Source organism: Cupressus sempervirens, chromosome 4 (genome assembly GCF_028749045.1).
Source record: "Cupressus sempervirens isolate cs-2001-9-10 chromosome 4, ASM2874904v1, whole genome shotgun sequence".
Classification (NCBI taxonomy): domain Eukaryota; kingdom Viridiplantae; phylum Streptophyta; class Pinopsida; order Cupressales; family Cupressaceae; genus Cupressus; species Cupressus sempervirens.
The window spans coordinates 130,310,136-130,319,232 of NC_143121.1; the positions used below are offsets into that span (position 1 = coordinate 130,310,136).

A 9,097-nucleotide genomic window follows, 5' to 3' on the forward strand; every position below is an offset into this window, starting at 1 on the left:
TTAGAAGAACCTTTCTACCTCCTTATTGTAGAGAAATTTTTTGATTTCCTTGCCTTTTTGAATTTTCACATTGGCTTTGAGGAAGTGCAAGTGCTTAACAAAATGAGTCATATACCCATCTTGAGATCCTCCATCCTTCAATATCTTGTTCTTGAACATTTGACCAATCTTGCTTGCATTGGCTCGCATCATGATCCCTTCTGTTCCCATAACCATCCTTAGAGCTTTGAAAATTTCTTCTCTTTGAAAAGCCCCATCCTTTCCTCGCCCAACTTCGATCACAACCTTTAATTCATATACAACCAATTGTGCATTATGACTCTGATCAAATTGAATAGGTGAAGTTACAAGAGGCAATCCATTTCTCAATCCTTCCATTATAGAGTTCCATCCACAATTAGTCATAAAGCTCCCAACACTAATGTAGGCCAATACCTCCCTTTGTGGGACCCATCCCCTCACCACAATATCCTTCTTTCTAACCCTCTCTACAAATCCTCGTGGGAGCGAGGATGAAAGGCTATGTAGGGCCCACAAAAATGGCTTACAACTAGCTTCCAATCCCAATGCCACCTCAACAATCTCTTCAATGCTTAAAAAACATTGGCTACCGAATGACACATAGACTACCAACCTTGGCGACTGCTTGTTCAACCACGTCATGACATTCAAGTCAGCTCTCCTTTTTGACATGTGTGGTGGCAAGAGAGGGCCAAGTGGAACAATAGGTTTCTTGGTCACCTTCCCAAAATACTCAAGATACTTGCCCTCTAGCTTAGCGCATGTTTTGATAGCCACAGTGCTAGAAGCCTCTATTCCATGCAAGTAGCACCCGGTGAAAAGCTAGGGCCCATTGATGAGTAAAGTCGCCACCGCCTCATAAAACCTGAATATGACCACTCACAAGGGGTAGTCACTTAGCTCTTCCACCATATTCTTTTTCGTAAGTCCATTTTCGTACTGTTGCCAAACAAGATGCATGGCCCAACTGATAAAAGCGACACCTAACATGAAAAAAGAAACAAAAGCTATGCCAAATTTAGCGGCAGATCTTGCCACCCACCACTGCACAAAGTCAAATGTCATGTAGTCTAGACAAATCTCTGCCAAAAGCTTTCCAAATGGGGCTTCTAATCCATCTACCGCTATGATAAACAACAAGCTCAAATGCATCAAGAGATCTACGGTGCTCTCTATTTCTGGTGGAAGCTCCTCTACTTTTGGTAGAGGTAGCTCCAATAGATGAATGCTTGTGATATGAGGGTTTGCAAAGAGGGGCTTGATCTTGGCTATATTTAGCAATGTTGAAAGGAAGGAAAGCTGAATGCCTTGCTGCGCGAGCTTGATGGAGAGCTCCGCATAAGTAGACATATGACCATGGGCTAAACAGGGGAACAGTAAAACATGCAGTAGCTCACTGCAATTGTGATCTTTCCAAATAGTAAATAAGATCTACAATCTGAAAGCATGCCAAATTTGGGTGTACTTGAAAGGTATCTGAGTATTATCACCTAGAACAACCATATGCCAAGAAAAGGGTTCTAGATGGAAGGGGCGAAAAAGATCATGGATCCATTGCTAGAAACACTGAGCCCATCTATAGAACCAAAAAATATGCAAAAAAAGTCTCTGGTTGGCCATAGAAAGGGCACTGTGGGTCAGAAACTCCTAGGTGTCACAACCAAGGGGCAAAGGCAAGCCCTGGAAAATAATACACTAGGCAAAATGTGCAATTTTGGGCTTAGTAATGGCAGTCCACACAATGGAGAATCTACTACACTAGGTACATTGAGAAGATTGCAAATGCCAGCATTGGTTAAGAACTGCAACCATGGGCAAGTGAGGAACCAACCATCGGTTGCCCAGTCGAGGCTTATACTAGGGTATCAAGGTGTTTGGATACCACTTCTAGTATTTCCACCAAAGGTGAGAGGACTAAATGTCCACTTTATGTAATAAATATGGACGCACCGTAGAAACTAGAAGATTAAAAGTCTGGCGATCTAGATGAGAGAGCCAGAATTGCACTTTCATGTCCTCCCACGACCGTAAACTCATAGTAGTTCTGGAGAAAAGATCTTTAGAGGTTTGTATACCATATTAAAAAAAACACAGAGCACTAGCCCTGTGCACTTTAGCCAGGGGAACACCTTGGATAAAAAATAGTGGGGACCACCAGAGATTGTGTTTGTTCATGGAGAGCCCATCTCTGAAGCTATTGCCAACCTAGTGAAGCTAGGGCTTAACAACTTCCTAGGCTTTCCAATTATCTTGGCAGCAAAAGTACCCTAAATTTGGATAGGTTTAGTGGTGACAAGAAGGTTTTGAAACCCAATCCTCTTCTAGGCTGGCCGATGAACTGGGAAGCCTGAGGAAATGCAATGTCTTAACAAAATCTTCCAGGCCTCATTGCCAAAAAGAGCTTGAATCGTCCATTTGACACATAAAGTAGTACCTTGCTTTAGGCTTGATAGCAAGCCTAGGCCACCATACTCTTTGGTAAGACAACAAAAATCCCAGGTAACTCTATGAAAGCCCTGGTGAGTAGCATTTGATGCCCACATGAAGTCATGCAAGAGGCACTCGAGCTTGAGGTAAGAGGCTTTTGAAGGAGCCCAACAAGAGGAGTAATAAACATGGGTGGAGACCAATACCTTGGAGAAAATCTAGAATTTACCTACAAGGGAGAGAGGTTTGGTGATCCAATACTCTAGCTTCTTCTCTATTCTGTCAAGAACCACATTCCGGAGCTCAACAGTTGAGGCTTGAAAGGCAAAAGGGATGCCCAAAAAATGAAAGATTTCCCCATGTTGAATCCACTTCCATTGATATTATTAAAGCCAGGCAGGATGAGGAAGGGAAGACTGTCTATAACAAAGGGTTTTGTGCCACTAAATAGCAGACCCTAAAGCAAGACAAAATGTGTCAAGGCATTGTAGAGTAGAGGTAACATTCTCTTCATCCTCTATGAGAGTGAGGAAAGAGTCATCAACAATATGACCATTCACAAGTTGATCAGTGGAACTTGGGAGGGAAGTACCTTGGACTCTCCCTTGTGAGATGGCATTTGCGAGAAAATACCCAAAACCTTCTACAACCAACACATATAAAGAGGGCACCAGTGTGCATCCTTGTTGAATTGAATGATAAAGCCCAAAGGGTTGAGACTGACGACCATTAATGGTGATGTAAGTAGAAGCATCCCCAAAAAGCATCTGAACTGACTGCAAAAAAGTAGGGCCAAACCTAAGAGCCTAAACCATTGCAAGAATGAAAAACCACAAGATCTGATCATAAGCTTTGGCAAAATCAATTTTGAGAAAAATGGCCTATTACTTGGAATGTTGAGCCCATTCCATACCTTCCCACACAAAAATTATATTGACCAAGATATAATGGGATTTAATAAAACCCGTATTTTCAGGGCGAATGATTTGAGGAAGAAGATGATGAATCTTAAGAGAAAGATCCTTGGCAATGATCTTGTATGAAACATTCATCAAAGTAATAGGCCTTCAATTGCATATATCTTCAGGATCACTTGCCTTAGGTATGAATTTGATATTACCTTTGTTAATAATATTTCCTAAAGAACAAGAATTGTATGCTTATGTAGGTCGGGTCTGATCTCATCCCAAAAGGTTTTGTAGAATTTACAAGGGAAACCATCACAACTAGGAGCCTTATCATCTACCATGGAGAAGACAACTTCTTTGAGGTAATCTAAAGTGAGTTTCTACTCACAGAACACATATTGATCTAGAGCAAGTCTTTTAGGAATGACAACCAAACAAGCCTTCAAGGCTTGGGAGTGAGCAACCGAAGAACCCTGTGTTGTGAAAACCTTTTCATAATGGCACACAAAAGCTTGAAGAATGTCAAGAAACTCACACAAGGTGTGTTGACCCTCCTGAATGTGTTTGATCCCCTCTACAAAGTGGTGAGCCTACACACATTGAATAATTCCTTGGAAGCTTGATCACCAACTACTAGCCAATGAAGGTGGGCTTTGAGTTTAGCTCCCCGAGCAGTATAATTGTTGCAACCTGCTTCTAGTGGTTTAAGGTTGGCAATCTAAACCTGGAGATCTATATCAAATGGATTCATGGCAAGAGCTTTAGTAGCCATACAAAGATCTTTGGTAACAATTTTGTGAGATTGCTTATGGTAAGAAGCAAGCTATCTCCCATAAATGTGAAGAAACCTTGCAGTATGGGAGATGACATCATTCCACCATTGAATCCACCTAGTGGAAGAGTGGGGCCTAGGTTCAAGGTTCCAATTTTGCAGAATATGAGTGGCGATGGGTGGATGGGACAATATGAAAGTATTAAGGTAAAATTGAATTTTACAATTATGAGGAGGGACAAAATGCCAGGTAATGGAGAAGTGGATGGGAAAATGGTCCAAAAGAGTTATGTTAGGGAGAGGATTGACAGGTAGCAGACTCATGTGAGAAAAAGAAAAAAAGACTGAGCATAAATCATAGCATGATCCAACCTTTTAAGACCCTATCTACTCCCTCTCAAAAGTTGGACCAAGTGTACCAGATGCCATTAGATAGGTGTCGATGAGCATTGGGATCAAAAAGACCCAATTTGTTTCACATGTAAAACAAGGCTTCTCTCTCCCCAACTGACCATCGAAAAGGCAGAAGGCCCACTTTATCAATAGCCAACTCAATCATATTAAAATCTCCACAGATGTGATCACTCAACTGCATCATTAGGAGCATAAATATTGACAATTCCCAAAGAATGATTTTGAAAAGATAGAAAGATCCAAACAACTCTTTGCATGGGGTCAGAACCATGGGAAATGAAAAAAGGAAAAAGACGAGGGGAGAGGAGAGTGACTACACCACCTCGACCAACTTCATGCTAAGAAGAAAAGCTAACACCATCTGACCATATCACATGACAAGCTGAGTTGAGAAGAAACCTAGATACTTTAACTTCTTGTAGGCACAAAACATCAAGATTGCCAAGCTGACACCTAGTATCATGAACAAAATATTTTCTAGGGAGATTTGTTAGCCCCCTCACATTCCAAGAGAAAAAATTCATGATAAACCAATTTTCATATTCTCCTTGTCCTCAAGAGAGGTGAAGCTATTATGCAAGAAGACAAAGGAATCAAATAAGGGGTCACCCAAAGTGACAGCCCTTCACTTATCCCTAGTGATAGCAACAACCTTCCAGCCTTCAAGGCTGTGAGAATGATAGAAAGATGGAGAGGAAATCATAGAAGATGCTTGATGTACCCAAACCCAACTGGCTTGAACCTCTGGTTTCTCTATCCCCTGTGATGCAGGGTTTGAAATAGGTGGGGGGACCACTAAGGGAATCTTAGGTGCTGTGGACACAGGAGGCATTGCACTAGGGCTAGGATGGCTAGGTTCTTGAGAAGCAAGGTTCGACTTAGCAGTGCCCTTGCCCTTCTTGAAAACAATTGTCCACTCATCTTTTGTAACTTCTAGAGCTGGCTTAGGATCTTACACCAAAGATCAACTACGCTCAAGAAGAGGAAAATCCTTAATCTTATGGCTCAAAGATTGACAATGATAGCACGTATTCGAGAGATTTAGGAAAAGCACATTTTGGGTAAAGGTGGTAGCACTAATTTGAATTTCAATAGATTCCTTAAGGTCCTCGAAAAGGTCAACCTCAACACAAACCCTCCACTGAGGGCAGGCATTAAAAAATTTGTCCAGTTGTATTCAAATCACTTTGCCCATAGTTTGGGCAATGTTTGGGAGAAAAGATCGGCAAGGGATGGGTAACCCATGAACTCTACCCAAATTGGAACCCTAAGTTTGCGGTCATCCAAGACACAGAAGTCTCAAGACCACCTCTAGAAAATAAGTAGAGACAAGCAAACTATCTATGGCCCATGACTGAAAATGTTCTCAGTCTAGGAGGGGTTACCAAAACAAAACAAGAAAAAGACCTTAGTGAGAGTTTGAATCCCTTCAAGGAAAATCCCTTGAGGGGTCCAGGCCCTGGATAGCCATTCACGCAGTGTTCTTTTAGATGGAGTGCAACCCATAAATACCCAAAAAGGGTTTGGGTTTTGAGCCATTGGCAAGAAAATTCAAAAGCAAAAATGTTTAAAACCAACTTAGGAGAGGAATTACCTCGTGAAATACCTTGGGCACAAATTTGTGTAGGTGTTTGTTCGATGGGGCCATGTTCGCATGTAACAACAACTCTGGCACCAATAACAACTGTTGGTTCAGAGAGGGTCGAGGCCATTAAATCCTAAAGGAATTTCTTGCAATAAATGAGGAATGATAGACAGGAGGCTAGAAAGGACTCAAACTCAAATCTTAAAAACCCTAGTAGAGCACATATTTACAAACCCTAGCAGAGTGATCTCTAATCGTTTATTTTTATTTTTGAAAAAGAGGGTTGTCATAGAATATTTTTTTGTTCAAATCTTCTTATTTAAAATAGGAGCTCCCAGATACATAAAAAGGGTAGAACTAGAAAATATGGAAGACAAAGTTATTGTGTTTCTAAATTAGATGTTTTAAATTAGACCTCGCCTTTAATATATTACTAAAATGTAGCAAGTTGCTCCAAGAAATAAATAGGTATATGGAAATGTGAGATAATTAAAGGACTTTAAATTTATTCTATGTATTGGCAATATACAATATAATAATAGAAGAAATAAAATTATTATTCTATGTGTAAAGAAAATATTATAAGAAAATAAAATTTTAGATTCTTAATGAATAAAAATAGTAAAAAATTAGTATAAGTAACATGTTTTGTATAAAACAAGAAACAATCAACAACTCTACAACTTTTCTGCCCATTGGCACTCCTTTTCAAAAATTGAATTCAATCTCATGGTGGGCCCTAAACCTCCTGACCCTCCACCATGCCTGAACTTGCAGATGGTGTTAACCCTGCATAGGGATTTGGATGTCCCGATAGATTGGTATGGGGCCATTGAAGTGGAGAGGAAGACATCCTCTGGCCCTACCCCCTTGAGAAATGGAAAAACTATTGGCGATCCTATGGAAGGGAGAAACAAGTTGATAGATGGGACCCTCAGAGGATGGAAGAATGCACTTGTGGGTTCCAATGTGGCTAGAGATTCAATGGAGGATCCGAAGATTGCACATAGTGCTAATGGGCCAATGATCTCCCTTCTGGATACTTTGGTGGACAACATTACTTTTGACCTCAAACTGTGTGTTGTTGGTAGATTTTTTGCCTTCAGACCCATGATAGGGATGGTCCAAAAGTGGGTAGGTCAAAAATGGAAGATTAAGGGAAGTGTTGGTGTTTCTATAATGCCAAGTGACTTTTTCTATTTTAGATTCACTAAAGAGGAGGATTTCAATTTAATACTTTTAGGAACTTGGTATTATGGGAAGCATTGCCTTGCCTTAACAAGGTGGCACTTGGGCTTTGACACTAGTGTAGAGCTCAATAAGCTAGCTCATGCATGGGTAAGGCTACCTGGGTTACCCCTTGAATTCTGGGATGAGAAGATTCTAAGGTGGATAGGGAATTCCTTCCGTCATTTTGTTACTATAGACATGGTGACAATGCAAAAATCTAGACTAGTGTATGCCAAATTCTATGTGAATGTGGCATTAAATCAGGCTCTCTTGGCTATGGTCACTCTAAAAACAAAATGGGGAGAGAAATACCAACCTATAGAATATGAGAATGTGGGACTTTTCTATCAGAAGTGTGGACAATTCGAGCATTTCATAGTGGATTGTAAAACCCAATTGCAAAAGGAGAAACAAAAAGAAGGATCCCTAGGAATTGTAAAAGACACAGTTGGGGAACCCTCAAAAGCTCCAAGATTGGAGGAGGCTATTGCTAGCACTCAAATCTTGGAGGCTAACAAGGATACCCTTGTTATAGGGTCTGGGGGGCTAAGTGAACTTGAAGTGGGGGAAGCTTTAGATGAAAAGAGAAAATGGAAAAGTATCCATTTAGATGTGAGATAGAGGAATTAATAAGGTCATCTTTGGGGGGACCTCATAAAAGTGAGATGATGGAGGAAGGTGAAATAGATGTACGCCACTCACTTCCTAGTTCTCCAGTAGATTTGAGAAGCAAGGGCTTACAGGTGTTGGAAATGAGAATGGAGTAACTGAGAGGGGGAGGGGGTGAATCAGTTACCACAAAAACATTTCACAGTCCCTTAGATGTCTAAAATATTGATCTTGGTTACAGATTACTGAAACTTGATAATGCAACAAATACTAATAATTATTAAGAACTGGTAACCAAAACAATTCAGCAATCATGAACACTAAAGACACCATATTTAACATGGAAACCCAATATGGGAAAAACCACCAATGTAACTAGTTACTGTTTTTCACTCTTCTGAAGTGAGCCCTATTAGGAGCCAACCCTATTAAAGGTTACAAAACACACTGTTAGGTGTGACCCTGTTAGAGGATTTAATCACCCTATTAGGAGTGGCCTTGCTAGAGGTCTTTAGAACAATTCAACTAAACTGTCACCTTGTTAGAGGATTTACAATAGGGCTGTTAAACCCACTCTGTTAAGAGATTTTGAGTTCACTATTACAATGGTTAGAAAGCAACAATGGAATGACTTGATATAATGTGCAACTTATCTTTGCTGATTGCAGATCTTTGTTTATGCTTGACTGGATCCTTACTGATCACATACAACTTTGCAGCTCCTTCAATGCATCTAATCCTCCATCACACTTTTTCAACATTTGCTCATATGTTCAATATTCGCACTCTTATGCATCCAAATTCTTGCATCTTACGAATTCACAACTTGATCTTTCATATATACCTTACAGATTATCTTAGTCGGCTCTAATCATTGACCAATAATCAAACAAATACAATAGTCAGCTAGAAATAATTAAAATTACAAACTAACAAATCCCTTTACTGGCCGACACTGCTTGGTTAATACTGTTCAGAAAATAATTCCTGTGTTAACCGACTGAGCTCGGTTAATATAGCGAACTTCGTGACATCCCTTCAATCGCTGGGAGAACTCAGTAAGTATAGATGACTGAGTGAGCTCGGTAGAAACTATCTTTGCCAAATTCCCTTTGGACACCGAGTGAACTC

At 40.3% G+C, this 9,097-nt stretch overlaps 1 pseudogene; it reads right to left on the minus strand.

Annotated features, from left to right (window-relative positions):
• On the minus strand, positions 1-6,254 carry LOC149560287 (UDP-glycosyltransferase 79A2-like; annotated as a pseudogene).
• Positions 6,255-9,097: the final 2,843 nt, after the last annotated feature.